Source organism: Microcaecilia unicolor, chromosome 3 (genome assembly GCF_901765095.1).
Source record: "Microcaecilia unicolor chromosome 3, aMicUni1.1, whole genome shotgun sequence".
NCBI classification, from domain to species: domain Eukaryota; kingdom Metazoa; phylum Chordata; class Amphibia; order Gymnophiona; family Siphonopidae; genus Microcaecilia; species Microcaecilia unicolor.
In genome coordinates this window covers 404,864,325-404,887,468 of record NC_044033.1, presented here as the reverse complement: position 1 = coordinate 404,887,468, position 23,144 = coordinate 404,864,325, and the positions used below count along the sequence as shown (strand labels likewise).

General features: G+C 39.5%; 1 long non-coding RNA gene across 1 annotated transcript; it reads right to left on the bottom strand.

Moving 5' to 3' along the window:
• Positions 1-364: 364 nt before the first annotated feature.
• LOC115465171 lies at positions 365-22,925 on the bottom strand. Its single transcript, XR_003941342.1, has 4 exons — positions 22,916-22,925; positions 7,271-7,280; positions 4,438-4,443; positions 365-514 (listed from the first exon to the last, which is right to left on the bottom strand). It is a non-coding gene; the product is annotated as an uncharacterized LOC115465171 (long non-coding RNA).
• Between the last annotated feature and the right edge of the window lie 219 nt (positions 22,926-23,144).

Genomic DNA, 23,144 nt, shown 5'->3' with positions numbered 1-23,144 from the left:
AGGGAGATATGATAGAGATATTTAAATACTACCATGGCATACATGTATATAAGGTGGCCCAGGGGCGTAGCCAGCCTCCGTGGGGGAGGGGTCCAGAGCCCAGGGGGAGGGGGCACATTTTAGCCCATCCCCCGGCGCCGCCCCTCCCGACATTGCCCGCCCCCCCTCCCGCCGCGAAACCGCCGCCGCTGCAGCCTACCTTTACTTTGCTGGCGGGGGATCCCAGCTCCCCCGCCAGCCGACTTCCGGCTCTTCAATTGTTTGCTGACATCAGACTCAGAGAACAGAACTGTTCTCTGAGTCTGACGTCCTGCACGTACAACGTGCAGGACGTCAGCAAACAAATTAAGAGCAGGAAGGACTGAGAAGACGTCGGCTGGTGGGGAGTGGGATCCCCCGCCAGCAAAAGTAAAGGTAGGCGGGGCGGGGTTCGCTGGAGGGGGGTCCGGGGGCGAATACGTGCGGGGGGCCCGGCCCCCCTCAGGCCCCACAGTAGTACTGCCACTGGGTGGGCCTCTTTCATCTGAAAGAAAGCTCTGGAATAAGTGGCATAGTATGAATGTAAAGGTGATAGGAAAACCTCTTTACGGAAAGGGTGATGGATGCGTGGCCTCTCGAAGGACGCAGTGAAGATGAAATGTGGCTTCAAGAAATCTCAGAGATTTTAAGGGAGTGGTAGAGCTAAGTAGATGGTATGGATGGGCAGATTGGATAGGCCACAGATCTTTATCTACCATCATTTTTTATGTTTGCTTCCTGGGAGTTATAGGTCACGCATTAGCAACTCCATGCTCACAGGAGTTGAATAATACAGCTTGTGTAGTTGATCACGAGATGTTATTCTTTATCACAGAAGTCACTAACTTGCTATTGAGTTATCACAGGTTAGTAACTTCTATATAAATGCCATTTTAATAATTATACATATACCTCAGACAGAAACATCAGGGTCAACTAGTCTGTGATATGCAGTTGGACAGTTGTTTAAAGTGACAAAAAGATATGCACATCCTTAACGGTATAGTGCATTGCTCCACAGAAGCAAAGGGAGAAATGCCTTGTCGTCTCATGAAACACATAGACGCATCTTCATTATACAAAAGCCAGTAGATGAAGATCAGATTAAAGGCAGTGTAATTACACATGAGCAATGCCTAGGGTGAAAACTCCTGGACTCCCTCAGATCATCTGAAATATACCTTTAGCATATTTAATATATTTCTAAAGACAATTTAGATGCTTATTTTATAGATCAAACATTTCTGACACAGTTTGTACTATTCTCTCAGATATGTGAGCAGAACCCTTGAGGCAGGGACCACCAGCAGTCTTTATGACTTCTTCATACCACAATTATTTGGCAGATCTGAGATCATGCAAGAAAAAAAAACTGTAAAGTCCTCTTAATAATCATTTCAAGTATTCTTTGGACTCTTTCTTAAAGTAACTGATCCTTATTTTATTTTTGATATGATCTGAAACTTTTTATGATCCACATTGTTCTAGGTATAATTATAGACAAACATTTAACATTTGATACTCAGTTCCTCAGTAATCACAAACTCGTTCAGGTCACTTTGGAAACTAAAATGGATAAGACCCTATTTCTCATCAGAAACATTCAGACTATTGGTACAATCATTAACATTATCCCAGTATGATTATTGTAATGCCATATATGCTGGCTGTAAGGAGTACCTGTTAAAAACTCCAAAACAGCTCAAAACACTGCAGCCAGGTTCATATACAAAATCTCTCATTTTGAAAGTGTCTCCCCTTTATTAATCAAATTACAACTGGCTTCCCAATCAAAAGCAAGAATCACCTTCAAATTAGGTATCATTTTTCTTTCAAATACTAAATGGCACAGCTCTAGACCATATGTTACCATTAATAAACTTACCTCAAAGAAATACTAATATGAGGCAAGAAACTATCTCAGACTACACCTCTGAAATTGCAAAAAAGTGATCTAGCAAAACTGTCCACTCTGCAAACTTCACTTACCCTAGGAACCCAATGGTGGAACTCCTTACCACCCAAAATAGAAATATACAGGAATATACTAGATTCCGCAAGAATCCTCAAATCGTTCCTATTCAAACAAACCCTCACAAAGAACAACTATATTTCAAAACAATTATTACCTGAATTTGGTTATTACTTACCATTAACTTTCTCTTTGCTTCATGTACAATTTCTCATTCAGAATAGATTTTATAAATGTTAAACATTCATAGTTATCCCAGTATGTTTATGACACTGTATTGTAAAATTGGATTCTTACAACAAAATTACTTTCTTATGCATTATTCTTTGTTATGTATCTTATACTGTTTATTGTAAGCCGCACTGAAATCAAACTTGTTTGGGATAATGTGGATATAAATGTCACAAATAAATAAATTCAAATTAGATATCAATGACAGGTCTATTTGGCACTATACCCTATGTTCCTGGTCTTAATTTAGCCTAGAGATACATTCAAGCCTCTTTAATCAATGAATGAATGAATGAAGTAGTAATGCCAATGACTCTGGTATGTTTAGAAACAACCAAAAATGTGAGTATAGTTTTTTCAACAGAAGATATTGTTACTAACAAAGTAGCTCTTTTAACTAGATCACAGTCAGGTTTCGCCCCCTCCACAGCACAGAAACAGTACTACTCACTCTCCTAGCCAAATTCAAGCAGGAAATAGCAATGGGCCAAAAGTATCCTCCTCCTCCAATTTGACATGTCTAGTGCATTCGACATGGTAACCATAATATATTAATAAAATTACTAGATAAGTTCGGAATTGGTGGAAACATACTTAGCTGGATCAAGGGTTTCCTAACCACAAAAACATATCAAGTAAAATCAAACTCAAACATATCATCACCGAGGAAAGCAGACTGCGGAGTACCACAAGGATCACCGCTATCACCGATCCTTTTCAACCTAATGATGACCTCACTAGCCAAGTCCTTATCCAACCAAGGCCTTAACCCTTTCATCTATGCAGATGATGTCGCAATTCCTTACAAATCTAAACTGCCAGAAATCACCAATAAAATCAAGATCAGCTTGAACATGGACTCTTGGGCAAATGCATTTCAACTAAAACTAAACAAAGAAAAAACACACTGTCTTATCCTCTCATCCCAACACAGTGCGGATAACCCCACAATTATCAACACCCCTGATTACACCCTCCCTATCTCAGACGCCTGAAAAATTCCACGGCATTACAATGGATCGTAACTTAACACTAGAAAGCCAAGTGACATCCACAATAAAAGAAAATGTTCCACTCAATGTGAAACTCAAACGTGTGAAAACATTCTTCCCGAGGGGAACATTTCGCAACCTGATACAATCAATTGTACTAAGCCATGTAGACTACTGTGATTGAATTTATGACGGGATGCAAAGAGCAAACCTTAAAGAAACTTCAGACCGCTCAAAACACGGCAGCTAGGCTTATCTTCGGAAAAATGGATTCGAAAGTGCAAACCCCTTCGCGAAAAACTAACTGGCTCTCAATCAAAGAATGCATTGCTTTCAAAATCTGCACTCTGGTTCACAAAATTATCTACGGTGAAGCTCCAGGATACATGACAGACTTAATCGACCTACCAACTAGAAAACACTCCGAATCAACACAAACATACCTAAATCTGCACTACTCAAGCTGCAAATAACCTACGCGTCAGTTTTTTCCCCCATAAGACACATCAACTGTGGAACACATTACCAAAGCCTTGAAAACTTGAACGACCACTAACTTCCAGAAAACACTAAAATCTAACCTGTTAAAAAGGTAGAGACCCTACCGAACCAACATCAATGCCTGATCTCTGCAATACTACAAAACAAGACTGTAATGGACATAACATAACTCTACCGTTGTACGATTCCCAAGTGGGCTAAGCCACATGAACTTTATCTTACCACAACATCACTTTGTATTTGTTTACACCGGAGTCTGTAACGCCTCGCTGTACTATGAAAGCCACATTGAGCCTACAAATAGGTGGGAAAATGTGGGATATAAATTGATAAAATCTACAAAAAAACTTTTTTACGATAAACTTGAGAAAAGAACAGAGTAATTCTGACAACCTCTTTGGTTGGTTGGGGGTTTCTTGACCAATGATTAAGAATTGCATATATATGACCAAGATGGTCGGATTGCTCTAGACTTGCAGTAGCAAGTTATGAGGTCTTGTCCCCCTGTTTTCTTTTCTTTCTTTCACATTGTGATTTGAGGGGTGTTCAACACATCTAGAATTTGGACTCGCTCATTTGTTTTACCATTGAGGTGATTTTGAGTGGAGTTTCCCTCTGTTTTTCTTTTGCATACTTGGAATTAAATGTAACAAATAAATAAATAAATAAATATTTTCCTGAGATGATTCTAAAAATTTTGTTAGATCCAAGCTGTCAGGAGACTTCAAACTCTCCCTCCTGATTGGTCTGCTTTATCCCCTTAGGCAAATAATACACACTAATAACATCATTCAAAATTATTTAACTGGCCAGGAAATACCCAGCCAGGAACAGTTTCTGGCCAGTTTAAATAGGGTTTATGGGCTTAACTGTGGATATTCAGTGGGAGATAACCAGTTATCGCTCACTGAATATGGTTAGCTGCTAACCGGCAGTATCGCGCAACATATCCATTTAGGCATGGATATTCAATGCCTAACCGACTAATCTTATGTTGACCAGTCAAAATAGACCACTTAAATAGCAGGCCTAACTTTGACCACTAAAAAGTTAACGTGTTATGCCAATATTTGGCGCTAGCCGGTTAACTTTCAGCAGACAAAATAAACCTGGACATTCAATGCTGGTCGCCGGATATGACCAGGCATTGAATATCTGGATTCAACGCTGTTGGAGAACAGTGAATGGCACTGCCCGCTGCCAGTTGAATATCGGCTCTATATTTATATAGACCCTAAGTGCAGTTTCTGTGCATAACTACAAATTAGCACCAATTAACACACTTGAGTGCTTATTTGTACTTAATGGGCCAAATTCTATACATGACGCCTTAAAATCGGCGCCAAAAAACCATGTGTTTAGCACAGTTCTATAAACTACACCTACAGTTAGGAGTAGTTTATAGAATATGCTTCACATGCCTTTCTTGTGCCTCAAATTTAGAAGCATCCATTTAGGCCACCTAAAACCAGGCCTAAATACCTGAGCCTAATTTAGGCGCGGATCGGGTGTATTCCATAATAGTGTGCATAGTCTTTTGAAACGCCCACAATCTGCCCATGCCCATATTCTCACCCCCTTTTGGGCAGCATGCATTAGAATTTATTCACACCCTGTTATAGAATATGCCTAGAAAGTTGTGCACACATATTTTAATTAAAGCCAATTAGTGCTGCTAATTGATTAAGTACCAATTATCAGTGATTGTCTTGTTAATCAATTAAATTGTGCATGCAATAGGTCATGCGGCCAAATTAGCACGCACAACTTAAGATGTCATTTATAGAATTTGGGGGATGCCAATTAGCACCTAATGCAGTAGTTCCCAAACTGCACTGTGGCACCCTGGTGCACTGCAGCGAACTCTCAGGGGTGCCACAGCGCATCACTCCCTACATTCTCCTCCCACAGGTCTGGTATCTGCCGCTTCCTGCTTCTTCCCCCGCCGCCGCTGCAATGCTTGCAGCTTACATTTTCGGGCATAGGCGATTCATACAGGCACTGTGGGGACTTCCCTCTGCTGCCTCTGGCCCTTGCAACAGGAAGTTGCTTCAGAGAGGGCCAGACTTGGCAGACTGGGAAGGCCCCAGAGTGCCTGTGTGAATCGTGGACAGCCCGAAAATGTAAGCTGCAAGCATTGCAGCGACGGCCGGGGAAGGAGACGGAAGCAATCCTGGAAGGTGGCGGTGTGCTGGTGTGAGAGGAGGGGTCTGCAGGGAAAGGGAGACCTATGTGTGGGGGGGGGAGTTTCAGATACCATGTGGCCTAGGGCATGGAGACTCATTTGACTGGGGGGAGGGTGTCGCGAAGACCCATGTGGCCGGGGGTGCTGCGGAGACCCATGTAGCTGGGGGTTTGCCGTGAACAGAAAATGTTTGAGAACTCCTGACCTAATGTATCAAATTAAGTTAGGCATGCAACTGGCACCATTTTATAAATTACACACCCAAGTTTGTGCACTAGTCAGAAATTTGGGTGCCCAACTTTAATAGAACCTGGGGGTAAATGCTTAGAGCAGTTTAGTGAACATAGCCCATAGTATGTTTGCAACTTGCATGTTTTGTATTAAGACCATGAAATAATGGCTATGTTAAAAGAAAGAGATGAAAGAAAGAGAGAGAGAAAGAGAAGTGCCTGCACTGAGAACACAAAGAACCCAAATGTCTTTTTGAGCAGTCCAGAGTTCATTCAATAAGATATTCAATGGCACACTCAATTTGCTGTCACTAAGCGTGACTGAAAGGCCTCAGCACAATAATTTCAAAATAATGTAATATTTTTCAGTGTTTGTGCCAAGCGTCATACTCTTTTTTTTGAGGGGGGGGGGAGGAGGAGGACATGGATGCTGTTTCGACAAGGAAAATACCCTCAAGCAAAAAAAGAAAGCAATACTCTCTGTTATCTTAAAGTCATGTTACAGTCCCTCTGGAGCTAAAACTCACTTGAAAAATGAGATTCTTGCGCTGCATTAATAGTTCTGTACAGCATGTATGTTTGCATTTCTGCAGATGATACTAAGTTCTGCAACAGAACAGACATCCCTGAAGGAGTAAATGAGAAATGTAAGAAGACTGGAGGAGTCAAACAATTGAAGGGATTGAATGGCAAAAATGCTAAATTATAGATTTGCCCCATGATTCTATAATAGTACATCTATGCAGTAGTGTGGTAAAGGGGTGGGGGTAGACTGCCCAGTGCCTTCTTAGCAGGGGTGCCAGCGATGCCAACATTGGCTGACATACTGCTGCTTCCAGTGTTGAATGTAGGACATGAGGATATGGATTGAAGATCCAGAATAAGATGATTCCAGAGCAATGGCACAGCACAGCAAAAGGCCATCTCACGAGAAATGTCAAGTCTAAAATGAGAAGCGATGGGGATTACCAGAAATTTAGAGCCTGTTGACCTAAGTGTCCAAGAGGCACAATATGGAGTTAAAATAGAAGCCAAACAAGGGGAGGTCATGGAGTAATAAGCATGATGAGTCAGAAGCAACAATTTCAAAAAACAGTGGGAAGACATGATCATATTTGTTGGCATTATACAAGATTCTCACAGCAGTGGTCCTGAACTAAATGGAGACAACAGATCTGATATGAAGGAAGGCCTGTCAAGAGTTAGTCGCAGTAGTCCAGACAATTCAGAACCAGGGAATGAGACAGCATACAGAGTGCTCTATTATCCAAAAAAAGGTTTCAAAGAATGGGTTACCTAAGGGCAAAAAATGACTGTTGGACTACTTTAGAGATATGGAAAGCGAATGAGAGCTTGGAATAAGTGATCACCCCTAATGAACAGATGGAGTCCCTGAATGGCAATGGGGCACCACCAATCAAGGGTTGAAAGGTTAGAGAGATCTCATGACTGAGGAACCAAATAACCTCAAACTTATAAGGGTTGAAAGACAATTTCTGTTATTTAAACCAAGAAAAGATGCTGTCCAAATTCTTAAAAAACATATTCTGTAATGATGTATCCCAGTGATCATGGATTATAAGCAGCTGAATATCATCAGCATAAATATTTTCTTTACTTTACATTACTTGTACTTTACTTCTTATATTCTACTTCTACCCATAGAGTTCAGTGCGGATCAGAACAAGTAGCAAGCAGGCAAACCCTGCAAATTAACAACCATTCAATTAATTCATGTTAATATAAAAGAGAGTTAATAACACATTCTAATTATAAAGCTTCTTAAATAGAAAAGTTTTCAAAACTTTTTTGAAATCAGGGAAACTCTGAATTTTCTCAATTGTAAAGGAAGGGAATTCTATAACATAGGGGCCAGCAAAATAAATGGTCTTATTTTTCAATTTACTAGGATTAGGATAGTAAAAAAGTAAGCTGTCTCAAAGGCCTCTGTCTTTGTTGGCCATTTGAACCCAACCAAGCAAATATTTCCAGAATTAATCCATAAAGGACCTTATGAGCTATTGTGCAAACCTTAAACTGAATTCAAGCCTCTAGCGGTGGAAGTCCCACAACAACGGAGAAACACTATCATATTTATGAGCAGAAAAATTAAATGCTTGGCTATATTTTGGATAGTCTGAATCTTCCTCAGAAGGCCTTTCTGACAACCTGCATATATGGTGTTACTGTAATCTAGAACAGATAGAAATAGGCTTTGAACATCCAATCTGAAAGTATGGGTATCATAGCAATTGCATTCCTCCTACTTTTCTCACCATCAAAAATGATTACTTAATGAGTAAATTCACCTGTGAGTCTAATGACAGAGTTCCTGTTACAGCGACGCCAAGGATCTTAATGTTCTCTTCAAAAGTGAAGTGTGGACTACTTAACTTCAACATATTATCATTCTATATATTAGTAGGTTGTCCTTATTAAGCTTTAGGGCCATGAGTTTTAATCCAAGTTTCAAGGAGATAAATACAGTATCTTATTCTGATTGCTGTATCCTGCTGTGTCTGAGAGTCAGGAAGTAGAAATGTCGTCTGCATAACTAAAAATCTTGAAACTGGCAGAGCTTAAGACTTGGCCTAAAGCAGACATTAATACATTAAACAGGGTTGGAGATAAGGGAGGCAGAACACCGCAAGTGGCTTTCCATGACTCCGAATGGGACCCCATAAATTTCACACTGTATGCCCTAGAGATACGAAAACACTTTAATCAGGATAAAACATTACCTCCAACACCAAACATCCAGAATTTCCAACAGCAAACAGTGATCCACTAGATTGAAAGAGCATGAGAGGTCAAATTGTAATATAATAGCCCTTAGACCTTTCCCCAAGAGTAACCTACCCTCTGCTAATAAAGCACCGAGCACTGTTGCTGTGCTGAAGCACTTCCGAAAAATGGACTGAGAATCATGAAGTAAATCATAAGCTAATAAAAACTCATTCAACTGCCTTGTTACTAATCCCTTCATCTTAACAAATAGAGGAATGGATGCAAAAGGACAGTAATTGGTTACATCCAGTATAGAAGGAAATGCCCAGCTCCTGAACCAGAGTACAAAAGGCACCAGGTATATGTTGGAAAAGTATAGGAGCTAGAATAAAGCTCTGAGGAACTCCACAGGGGAAAGGAAAAGGAGATGAAGAAACATCATTAGAAAGAACTTGGAAGGTGTGGGATGAGAAATAGGGGTGGAATCAATTTAGTCCAGTTTCTCAAAGCTGAAGCAGAAGTGAATGATCTACTGTATTAAATGTAGAACTTAAATCTAAATGACCTAAGAGGGCATCTTTAGATGCATCTAGGTGACAAACACCTATAAACCTCTCCGTTTCCTTCACTCAGCAAACAATAACCTCCTTACCCTTCCTTCATTATCTAGTCTTCACCTCAATATCTCATGAGACTCTGCTTTTAGATATTTGGGTCTCAAACTCTGGAATGATCTTTCCATTCTTATTAGGAACCAGCCAAGTGTAGCAGCCTTTAAGGAACAACTGAAAACCAACCTCTTTATGGAAATGTTTTCACTAATACTCACCTCTCTCTCTCTCTCTCTCTCTCTCTCTCTCTCTCTCTCTGTCTCTCTCTCTCTCTCTCGTCCTCCTCCTTCTTGCTTTCTGCTTATTTTAAGATGTACACCTCTTAGATGCCTATGTGCAGGCCCTAGCAGTATATCAAATGCAATAAATAAATAAGATCATTCAGAAGCGTTAGTAGAACTCTCTCTCTGTCCTGTGATCTTCTTGGAATCCTAACTGATTGAGGTGGAAGGTATTGTTCCCACTCCAAAAACAAGTGACTTGCTGGAAAACTGCTTTCTTTGTGATTTTAGTGAGGAATGAAACGATTGGCAGGTATGTAAGGGTCAGAAGTAGATTGTTTTTAACAATGGCTTAATAGTGGATACCTTCCAAAAAATAGGCAGAGAAATGGAGTCAGGACTAGAGTACATAAGTACTTAAGTATTGCCACACTGGGACAGACCAACCTGCTTATAATTGAAAAAGAAAAACGCCTATATTGCGACCCAAATCGGGAGATGGACGTTTATCTCACAAAAACGAATAAAGCGGTATAATCGAAAGCCGTTTTTTGGACGTTTTCAACTGCACTCCGTCGCGGATGCGGACAAAGTTGATGGAGGCGTGTCAGAGGTGTGGCGAAGGCGGAACTGGGGCTTGGTTATCTGCCGAACAAAGATGGGCGCATTTCACCGATAATGGGAAAAAAGTATGCGTTTGTAGCTAGAATTTAGGACACTTTTCCTGGACCCTGTTTTTTCACGAATAAGGCCCCAAAAAGTGCCCTAAATGACCAGATGACCACTGGAGGGAATCGGGGATGACCTCCCCTGACTCCCCCAGTGGTCACTAACCCCCTCCCACCACAAAAAAAATGATGTTTCACAACTTTTATTTTCACCCTCAAATGTCATACCCAGCTCCCTGGCAGCAGTATGCAGCTCACTGGAGGAGTTGTTAGGGGGTGCAGTGGACTTCAGGCAGATGGACCCAGGCCCATCCCCCCTACCTGTTACAATTGTGCTGCTTAATGCTTATTAGTCGTCCAACCCCCCCCAAACCCCACTGTACCCACTTGTAGGTGCCCCCCTTCACCCCTTAGGGCTATAGTAATAGTGTAGACTTGTGGGCAGTGGGTTTTGAGGGGGATTTGGGGGGCTCAACACACAAGGGAAGGGTGCTATGCACCTGGGAGCTCTTTTACCTGTTTTTTTGGTTTTGTAAAAGTGCCCCCTAGGGTGCCCGGTTGATGTCCTGGCATGTGAGGGGGACCAGTTCACTACAAATCCTGGCCCCTCCCACGAACAAATGCCTTGGATTTATTCGTTTTTGAGCTGGGCGCTTTCATTTTCCGTTATCGCTGAAAAACAAAAAAGCCCAGCTCACAAATTGTCGAATAAAACATGGACGTCTATTTTTTCCGAAAATACGGTTCGGTCCGCCCCTTCATGGACCCATTCTCGGAGATAAACGCCCATGGAGATAGACGTTTTCGTTCAATTATGCCCCTCCAAAGGTCCATCAAGCCCAGCATCCTGTTTCCAACAGTGGCCAATCCAGATCACAAATACCTGGCAAGATCCCAAAAAAGCTCAATACATTTTATGCTGCTATCCCAGAAATAAGCAGTGCATTTTCATCTGCATAAGCTGATAATTTCACTGTAGTATCACCAATTGATTTTTAATTGCTAGCAAAAGCAGCTCAAGTGCAATATTAAAGAGCAGTGGAGATAAAGGGCAGCCTTGTCTTGTGCCTCTTAAGGGGTAGAATTTCCTGGATAGTTTATTATTAGTTTGAATAGCCATAGTCGGAGCATGATATAGGACCCTGAAGATGGTGATTGCAGATTGGTTAAAACCAAGCCAAAATATGAAACAGGAAGGTCCATTCAATGTGATCAAATGCTTTTACAGCATCTAGTGCCAAGGGCCACATTGATCGTGCTGCTTCAGTTATCAGATGAATAAATAATTTGGTGTTATCTGAAAATGATCTACAGTTTATAAAACTATTCTGATCAGAAGAAATTATTTTTTGCTAAAATGTTTTGAAGATGAGTTGCTAATAGCTTTGCAAAACTTTTAGCATCCACATTGATCATTGATAAAGGTCTATAGCTTTGAACTTGAAGCTGATCTTTTCCTGGTTTAGGTAAAATGACTAGTGTCGCTTTTCTAATTGTACTTGAAAAATTATGTGGTTGTATAAGATAGTTACAGAAAGCAGACAATTTAGGTATAAGAACTGACTTAAATTCAAGGTAGAACTCTACTGGCAGGCCATCAGGCCCAGGTGTTTTCCTTTTAGCCATATTCAAAAGAACTTCCAAGATCTCATCATCTTTTAGGTGTTGTGTTAGGATGTCATTGTCTTGTTCATCAATGATAGGATGAGGTATGTCTGCTAGGAACGGGGAGGAAGACATATCATTAGCAGATTGAGCAGTATACAGGTCTTTATAAAAGTTGTAAAAGTACTTGAGTATCACCATCTGGATTTCAAATACTGGAGGTATTAGTTCTCTCTGTTTTAGTTTTTAAATAGTTGGCTAACAGATGCCCAGATTTATCCTGTTCAGTGTAATACGAAGCTGCTTGTTGAAAGAGAGCTTTACCAGCACGTTTACTTAAAATATTGTTTAAGAAAGCTTGAGCTTGACTACATTTAGGCATGAATATTTATTCCAGGCCTATGGCTAATATAAATGTTAGCACCTAAATGCAGCAGTTATACACATAACTTATAGTATTCTGTAAATTATATGGTTAAATGTTAGCCCGTCTCTGCCATCCCATGCCTGTCCCCTGCGAATCCTCCCGACCCTTACACTTATGGGCTAGGTCATTTTAGTGCTCAATTATAGAACATAAAAATAGCCATTCTGGCCCAGACCAATAGTCCATCTAGCCCAGTATCCTGTTTCCAATAGTGGCCAATCCAGGTCACAAGTACCTGACAGAATCCCAAATAATAGCAAGATTCCAGAGTCCCAAATAGTAGCAACATTCTATGCTACCAATCCCAGAACAAGCAGTGGCTTCCCTATATCTGTCTCAATAACAGTCTTTGCACAACTACCATTTACATGTATAAGTATACACATGTGCATAACTGCCAGTATTCTATAAATTGAAGTGTGTAACAGCCACTTAAATGTTGGTGACCTGTTATAGAATGTGTGAATTAGTGCATGAATTAAATACACACAAAAGGGCATTTTCGAAAGAACGTCTAAGTCAGAATTGGGATGTCCAGCTCAAAATGTCTAAAACAAACCCCCATCCATCTCAAAACCATTTTCGAACAGGAAAAATGTTGAGAATTCCTCTTTGAAAGTACACGGGAAGGATGTTCTTGTGCTGAAAACTTCCAAAATGAACAGCCATTTTGAAAATAAAATGTTCAAAATGTGAACGCAAGAAAAGCAGGCACTAAAACCTCTGTCTTGCATCATTTGTACAAAAATGGCCACACAGATGTCTCTGCAGAGGAGAGGGGTTGCCTAGTGGTTAGTGCAGTGGATTTTAAGCCACAGAACCCAGGTACAGATCCCACCTTAATTCATTTATATGTTATTGTGAGCTCTTCAGGAACAGATCAAATCCTACTGTATCTAAAGGTACACCACTATAATAGCCATCATGCTTGCAGGTATATTATAAATGCAGGTACAGTAGGTATTTCTATGTGCTAAGAGGGCTTACATATTTGAACAGAAATAAAAGAATTAAAGTGGAAGTTACACCTGGGTCCTGTTCACTGTACTGACCACTAGGCTACTCCTTACACTTGCTTGCTGTTCTATTAGGAATGATCACAATACTTGAAGCCAGTGGCGTACCAAGGGGGGGGGGGGTGATGGGGGCGGTCCACCCCGGGTGCATGCCGCTGGGGGGGGTGCCGCATGCCTGTTGGTCCGAGTCTGCTTGTTCCCTCCCTGCTGCTCCGTCTGCGTGGAACAGGTTACTTCCTGTTCCCGGGCAGAGGGAGCAGCAGGGAGGGAACGAGCAGACTCGGAGCTAACAGGCGCGCGGCACCCCCCAGCAGGTAAAAATGCACCTGGGGGTAGTTTCACCGGGGGGGGCGCTGCACCCGGGGGGGCCGCATCGGCGATCCGCCCCGGATGTCAGCCAGGCTAGGAACGCCACTGCTTGAAGCTGTCATAAATTCTGGTATCCATTGCCACTTTTACTTCTTAGAGGGGTAGGAGGTGGTCAGTAACCACTAGGAGGTTAAGGAAGCGTCGTGCCTTCATCCTTCCAGTGGTCAGCTGCTCAGTCAGGGCACCTTTTTGTACCCTGGACATGATTGAAACAGGTCTAGATAAAGTCATCCTTCTTTTTTGCCTTGAATGTTTCTGTTCCATTATTGCTGAAAGATGTCCTGATTTGAGCCCACCCTAGTCCCGCCCAAAACACTCCTCCAATACATGTCCTTGTTAGTTGAATGAACTCCAGTGTAAAACATCCAAATTCTGCCTTTGGAAAATCGGGATTTGGATGTTTTCGGCAGATGGACACTTTTTTGGCCATTTTGAGATGTCCATCTGCTTCAAAAATGAACACCCAGAAAACAACAAGGCAAACTATCTGCAAAATCCAACGTGAAAAACAAACTAGCAGATCAGTATAATGTCCAAAAGACTTTATTGAAGATACCATACGTGAGACAAATGCCCAGGGGCTATAATGAACAGCATTTTATAATTTGACACGTTTTATAATTTGATATGTTTGTTGAACATTATAGCCCCTGACGCAGCCCTATTGTTGGGCGAAACAAGGCCTGTGTCGGGCATTTGTCTCACGTATGGTATCTTGACATTATACTGATCTGCTAGTTTGTTTTCCACTCAAAAATGAACACTACAGACTGTCAGACCAGCGTTGTGATACTTAATGCTCCCATGCACTAACAGCGTGTGTGAATTCATGAGCTAACTGCTTAAAAAGCATTTTGTAGAAGGGCTCCTTTAAGTGTCATTTTAAAATGCATGGTAAATTGCTACTGATTCACATACCTGAGATTTTCTTTCTTTTTAGTTTTTTTTTGTATTGAATCAATAAACCTAAGAAAAATGTACTGCAGCTGCTTTAAGTTTTTTTTTCTTAAGTTAGCAGACATTTTGGCACTTGATCAATATGTAATTTACTTGGAGCACTAATGCTTAATATATTACAAATGAGTAATTCTGGCACAGCCTGTTCCCTTGAAACAGACACCATATACTTATGTTTTATACATGGTTTGCACAGTTTCATGTGGTCCAATTGTGGACTCATTGGAGTCCATATCAGGGCCTTTTAGTCAGTCAGCGTTCTTTCATTTTTCATGCATGGGGAGTGGAGTTAACTTGGTGGAGTGCCTGATTTCATCAAGAGAAACTTTCAGGGGAAACATAATTCAAAGGGCAGCAAAAGAGATATTAGGGTTCAAATCCCTGTATTCCAAAACCCCAACAATGTCTCTTTGATCTGAAGGAATCAATTAGCAAAAGACCATTTTTTTCAACCAACATAGATACTGAGACATGAATGGGGTGCATTAATAGCCAGGTAATAAATGTTACTTTGTGTTCAGTAAGCAGCTAGATACCTTCCTTTGTGAATTCATTTTAAATCTTGTGGCATGCTCAGATTCTTAATGTAAGATAATCAAAAGTACAATTAGGAAGACAAATTTCCTCTTGAACATTTTTTTGCTCCTGTGAGCATTTTCTTTCCCCCATTTTATGTTCTAATGGAATTTTAACAACAGAATAATAAACCTGTATGATCTTTTTCCCATATGAGCTTCATATCCTGCTCTCTGCTATGTTATAATTAGAAGGCCTTCAGCCGACAGATTAATAAGCAGGAGCCAGGGAGCAATAAATTAAACACCTCAGTACAGCAAACTTCACTTTATACAGCAAAAAAAAAAAAGTATATGTTTACTTCTGCATACCATTTGCTAATGTAATCCCAATGGCTTACTGGTAAAAATATTAGTAAACTTATAGCTTGACCTACCAGCACATGTTTAGCCTTCCATGCATCCAGACAACAGATTCAGAGTTGAAATATGGAGTCCCACTGTATAGTTTGGCCACAATCATTTCTAGACTGTTTCAGTTCTGTTGCTAAAAGTTTTTAAGACTGATATAATAGAAATGAAGCCAAGACCAATGCCTCTCATGGTAGAGAAAAAAATACATAGCAAATTTAAGTATATTACAGTTAAATCACCCCATGCATTAGTAAAAAAGTAAGCTTTTTAAAAATCTTAGATGTAGGGGTGAATTGTACCCAAACATTTGGCACTGAAAAAAAGCACTATTCTATAAACTGCACTTAAAGTTAGGCGCGGTTTATAGAATAGTGCTTACACCCAGAAATCATGCCTAACTTTAGACACAGTCGTTTACACTAACTCAAGCATGGTGGAAGTCATTGTGCTTACATTAGGTGTATATCCACCTTATTCTATAACTATGCATGAAAATTTTAGGGATACCCCCATTCCACCCATGATCCTCTCATTTCCACACCCCCTTTTTGAGCTCACATGCAAAATTTAGGTGCAGATACCATGCCTAATTTTATGCATGTATATTTCAATTAAATCTAATTAGTGCCAATAATTACTTATTAAGAAGCACTAATTAGCTCATTATTCAATTAAATGTTTTATTACTTATTGTGTTGACATTGTAAGTAGTATACTATACCATACTTTGTATTTTTATTTTACTATTTTTACTGCTGTAATTGTCTATTGCTTATGTTTGATTTATTCTTACTGTACACCACCTTGAGTGAATTCCTTCAAAAAGACGGTACATAAATCCTAATAATAAATTAAATTAAATAAATTGTGCAAGCAAATTGGGCACACACCCAAGTTAGTGCATGCAATTTTTAGTGATTTTTTATAGAATTTAGGGGTTAGTGCATAATTTTAAAGCAAAGCATCTATAAAGATTTTCAAAAATGTGCCTATTTTATAAAGGCATCTAAAAGCTGAATAATTCTAATTGTCAGACAATTGCTCATCTTAACAGCTTAAGGGCACAAATTACACAAAACAAAGACACTTGCTAGTTAATCAAAACATAAACCACATTGGCACTGCATTACACAAAAGGATTCACAGTTGCACAAATGATCCAATCAATTGTAACAAGTCCATCAGAAAGTATGGACTTTCACATATAGAGGGTGTTGAGCAAGAAACATTCCTTCAAAAGTTGTGCAAGAGCAAACCTGACCAATGTTCTTCTAAATTCAGGTAAAAATAGTAGAGTTTTATACTGTTCTAAAAAACCAAAAACAAATATAGGTTGTCAAACCCAAAGCATCAACATCATGCTCTTGTTCTAATTAAAGACAGTCTACATCAGAAGTCTTGCAAAAATAAGAACTGTAATTCTCATGAGACTTGATAAAATCAAATGTACTGAGCATAGGCTATCCAACTCTGCCATGGATGATATTTTGCCAGACAAGGGCTTCCTCATATATGTGTGCCCATTAAATCACTATTACGAAAACCATATTCATAAAAAAAATGCAAAATATACATAGCTAACCAAATCAACAAATTAATAGAAAACAAATTACAATCAAAATGGATTAAGAGTCAATGTCAACGATATGGACTGTATCAGAGGCATAGATTCCATCAGAACTATTGTTATGATAGAGCTTGGGTGGTAATAGGTATTAGGTTTGTAGACATAAGACAGTTAGGACAAGGGAGTTGAAGTTTCTATACTAGGCCTTAAAATGAATATAAAGTGAACTGACAAAAATGTTTCAGTCATCTCTAGAAGTAAACAACTAATGTTATATGTCAGGAGGAGGCACATGATAAGCTGCACTTTTCACATTCATGTTCTGGTCCTGCACAACCACAGCAGATGCTGAGGCCATGATAATGTCAGGCCATTCTATCTCTAAGACCTGGATCATTCATGAAGTTTTAGCAAGCCACTGCACCTACTTGACTACAGACAAAGGACAGGCAATGACATTACTGCCTATAGACACAAACCCTAAAGTGGTAGTCTGGATACTAGCCAATTGAAGGAGATCTCCAGCAGAAGACCGGAAGGATGTAATGTAATGTATCCAGCTAACTCCCACAAAAGTGGTTCAAAGCGGGTAACCAAAAATGAAAAGTTAACTCATAAATTTCTTAAATAAAAAATGTTTTAAGGTTTTATGAAAAGAATAATAAGAACCCAAAAAACATAATTCTAATGGAAGAGATGACCAAAAATTAGGAGCTTGATAAATAAAAGAAGCCTCAAGATAACGCTTGTATCTGACTCCTAAAAATGAAGGCAGAAACAATGAAATGGGTCCCTCTTTCTACTGAAACTGCTAACAGAAGGAAATGGAAAAAAAATCAAGAATATAAGCAGAAACAAAACCATCAAACATTTTGAATATTATGTAAGACTGTTTTAATAGAACACAAGCTTGAAATGGGAACCAATGAAGAGAAACAAAGAGCTGAAGAAGAGGTATCTGATCATTTAAGACCCAATATTAATTTGTCTGCAGTGTTTTGCAAGATCTGTAGTTTTGAGCGAAGTTTAGCAGTAATGGATAGATATAAAATATTACAGTTGTCAACATGAGATAAAACAGTAGCCTCCATCAAAGTAGCAAAATGATGAGTATGAAAAATGACAAATTTGATGTAGCTGACAAAGCATAAAAAAATACAACTTGTGAGATATGATTTACTTGAGGTTCTCGTTGTTTCTCGTTGAAGAGGTCGGAGAGTGTGTGGGTCGCTGCGCCAGTTGCCATGGGAGCAGGAATGGCGGTTAATGGACTCCATTTCCATCAAGCTGGGACATCTTGGTGTGTCCAGTTGATGTACCTCTCTTCCAGCCAGAAGAGGTTCAGCCTACTCCCCAGACTCAACTTATAACCTGCAGCTCTTCCTACCAGCATATCTACGGACCATTTTAGACTCATTTACCCTTTCCCTGTTATCTACTTTCCCCTGTTTCCTCTATTCTATCTAATTTGATTGTAACCATCTCATCTTTGATCTAGCAATAGTCATTCAGTGCATTGTAAGCCACTTTGAGCCTGCAAAACTGTGGGAAACACGTGGGGTATAAATGTGCAAAATAAATAAAATAAATAAATAAATCTAAGATGATGCCAAGAACCTTTGTCGTTCTGTCAACCTTTAGAGGAAGATTATCAGAAATAGTTAGAGAGACAGGAACAAAAACAAAACTTCTATCCAACCAGACAAATTTAGGGGGGTCTTTTACTAAGGCGTGCTCACATTTTTGGCACGCGCTAAAATTGCAGGCACGCTAAATGTTAGAGATGCCAATGCATTCCTATGGACATCTCTAACATTTAGCGTGGCCACAATTTTAGCGCACGCTAAAAATGTGAGAATGCCTTAGTAAAATATGCCCTTTGTCTTATCAGTGTTCAATTTAAACCTGTGGATAAAATTATAGTTATTCATTTTAGAAATACAGGATGCCACCATTGATGAAATATTGCTCAGTCCCTTCTCAACTGGAATTAATAGAAACATATCATCTGCATAAGAGTAGTATTTTACACCTAGGAAAGAGAAACCAAAGTCTATCTGGCTCATATAAATATTGAACAAGATGGGTGACAATGGGGAGTCCTGCGGGAGTCTGCATGGTTGATACCAAGCTTCTGAAAGCATATCTTTCATTTTGACTCTATAACATCTACTGATCAAAAATTCTTTAAACCAATGTAATACAATATCTGAGATACCAATAGAATTAAGCTTAAAAAGAAGAATATCATAATCAAATGTATCAAATGCAGTGGTGAGATCTAATTGAAGTAAAATAAGTGGAATACCTCTGGCCAGAGGAGACCTGGCATCTGAAGTAAGAGAAAGCAAGGCCAACTCTGTACTACGAAAAGATCAGAATCCAAATTGTAATGGACTTAAGCAGTTGTGTTTATCTAGATAAGAAGTCAGTTGAGAGGCTACAATAGACTCTAGAAGTTTAGCCAATAGTGGAATACTGGCTTCTGGTCTAAAATTATCTGGAAGCATAGGGTCCAATTTAAATGTTTTAAGCAAAGGAGTAAGAATGATTCCCCCTAATTCACCTGGATGGAGGTCCTGTTGTAGTAGAAAGTTAATAAGAGATGTAAGCCAAGTAATAATTATGGATGGTGAAGATTTCATAAGATATGAAGGGCAACTATCCAGTAAACAAGCGGAAGCAGAATGTTTAGGTAATAAACTCCTAACTTCCATGGTACTAACCAGAGAAAAGGCATTCCAATGCCGATCAGCAGGAATAGATAAGGAAGTTTCAGAAGTAGAAATGGAAAGATCAACTACAGATTGGCTCTGGGCCATGGTGAGAGGCTTCCACTTAGAGAGGGAAGGGAGAGAGACATCTTTATTGAGAATATATAAGTACACACATTGGACTAGATTCTATATATCACGCCTATAAATTTGGCACAGAAATGAAATTCGCTTAAGCGCATTCTATAAAGTACACCTTAATTTAGGCATACTTTACAGAATAAGCCTAAATTTCTGCACGGTTTATAGAATATGCCGAGTGAAGCACTGCATAACTAAATTTAGTTACGGGCAATTACGTCAAGTAAAACCTGGTATAAATGCCATTGCCTAAATTATGTGTGAACCAGGAGTATTCTATAACAACAAGCATAGCTTTTAGAAATGCCCATGACCCGCCCATTCTACGCCCATAGCCATGCCCCCTTTTCAACCATGTGACTTAGAATTTACGTGCAGCACATTATAGAATACGCTTAGACAGTTCTGCATGTAAATTCTAATTAATGTCAATTAGTGTCGTTAATTGGCAATTATCAGCGCTGATTGGCTCATACCAATTAGGTTATGCACATTGTTGTGGAATATGCTTCGATTTCCATACAGAAATCTTGGTGTGATATGCAGAATCTGGGGGACTATGGGATAAGTGTGGGATCTACTAATTATTGTGAAATTGCTTTGTCATTTTGGGGGGTCCCTTTCAAAGGCGCATTAGCATTTTTAGTGTGTGCTAATGATTAGCACATGCTAAATGCTAGAGACGCAGATAGGAATATATGAGTATCTCTAGCATTTAGCGCATGCTTATTTTTGGTGCACGCTAAAAACACTACCACACCTTTGGAAAAGACCCCTTTTATAAGCTATACATTAGCTGATATGTGACACAGTATTGAATATTATTACTAGTATAATCAAGGGTGTATGAGTCGCAGAGTTTGTGGAACTCATATTGTCTCTATAATGCTACCCATATAGGAAACATAATTCACTGAATGTTATAGCACAGTAACTTGGCCCTAACACCATACATCTCATCATCAGCGAGACTCCATAGATATCTTACTGAAAACAGTTTAATATCTTCAAGTCAACAAAATCACATTCAAACCAACAAATCACAGTGTTCCTCCATTCTTTTTATCAGCCTTCTAACATCTGGAAATACTTTTTCATGGACAGGGTGCTGGATGCTTGGAAAACCCCTCCAGTGGAGATGGTGGAGACAAAAACAGTAATGGAATTCAAAACTGCATGGGATAAGCACAGATGATTTCTAAATAGAAAGAGGATGGAATAAAAGCAAAACTTAAATGACCTCATGGCTGCTGATTTATGATGGGCAGGAGTGTTGCTTATTCAGCATCTCCAGTAGTGGAGAAGTAAAAGGTCAGTACCAGGCAGACTTCTATGGCCTGTGTCCCAAAAATGGCAGAGACAGATCAGGATCAAGTATGTGTACTTTATCACATTTATTTTATTTATTTATGCGTTCTTGTATCCTACTGGTATCCAAAAACAAGTTTTGGTTCAAAGTGGCTTACAATTTACATTTCGGTTGACAGTTACATCAGTATTTAACTGTTATTACATGGAGAGGATATCGACAGTCTTTAGAATTTTCTGAGGGACTGTTTTAAGGAGAAAGGACTATATGTAGTTTTCTGAAGAGTTTTGATGTGGTAGGTTTGTAGAGGTGGGACGTTGATAGAGGTAGGACGATAGTTTGTGTGGTTTTCTGAAGGCTTTTGATGAGGTAGATTAGTAGAGGTGGGACGTTGTTAGCTTTTGTAGATTTGTAGAGGTAGATTTGTAGAGATGAGACATTCATATTTTATGAATGTAATGCCAGGGTTTAATCATGCATGTCTTAATCTACTGTCATTTACTATCCCTCTGATATTCAAAACCATTTAACCAGCCAGGAATGGTACCTGGCCGGTTAAATGTTACTTAGCCGGCTATCTGCTGATATTAAGCGGGAGATAGTACCGGGGCAGAACAGGGAGTTACCTGGAGACCAGCGATATTCTGCCATTGGTTTTATTGTGTCATGTATATTCCTAACACTCTAGTCAGCTCCTAGCAGATAGCTGGTTATATTCTGGACTAACTGTAATCTTTTAATCAAAGCTTTAGTGCAAACAAATATACATATTACATTAGTCTAGCCTAGACAACAACGACTGCAGCTTAGTAAAAGGACCCTAAAATTGCTAACAAACTCAAAAAATATACATAGTCATGGATTTCTCTCGCCCAAGAATGTTCCAAGAATGTACCAGGTAACCTTTCCTGGGAACTCCTCTCCTTCTTCCTTGTGTTTGATATTTTCTTATGTCCTTTGTTGTTGCGTCAAAATGGTAAGGCGGATGGGACAACTTCCCTATCAGGAAAGCCTAAAGAGGCTAGGGCTAGGACTGAGGGGAGATATGATAGAGGTCTAGAAAATATTGAGTGGAGTAGAATGAACAGATGTGAATCGCTTGTTTTCTCTTTCCAAAAACACATGGACTAGGGGAGCACATAACAGTAGTAAATTTAAAATAAATCAAAGAAAATATTTCTTCACTCAAAATGTAATTAAACTCTGGAATTTGTTGTCAGAGAATGTGTTAAAAGCAATTAGTATAGCAGGGTTTTTAAAAACTTTGAACAAGTTCCTAAAATAAACGTCCATTAAGATGGACTTGGGAAAATCATCTGCTTATTTCTGGGATAAACAACATAAAATCTATTTTACTCTTTTGGGATTTTGCCAGGTACTTGTGACCTGGATTGGCCACTGTTAGAGACTTGATGGACCTTCAGTCTGTCCTGGTATGGTGATGCTTATGTTCTCTAATGATGTCTTTTCTGCTGGTGTTATCCTTTTTGTTCTTTCTGTGGCCAACTTTCGTAGCACATCTCACAAGAGGCTGGCCTACTTGGATCTCAGGCTCTGCCCCATGGAAAGGGGTTCTTTTTGTAGGGTCCTGTCTTTCTGCCCCTATCCCAGGTCACAGGTAGGTCCAGGCCAAAACCTAAGCATTTCATATATCTGCTATCACTTTCAGACAGCTGAAGATATTGTTTGTTGGTCAATGAGATGTATGTGAAATATTATATTATCTTTTAGATTAGATTGACAATAAATTGTAT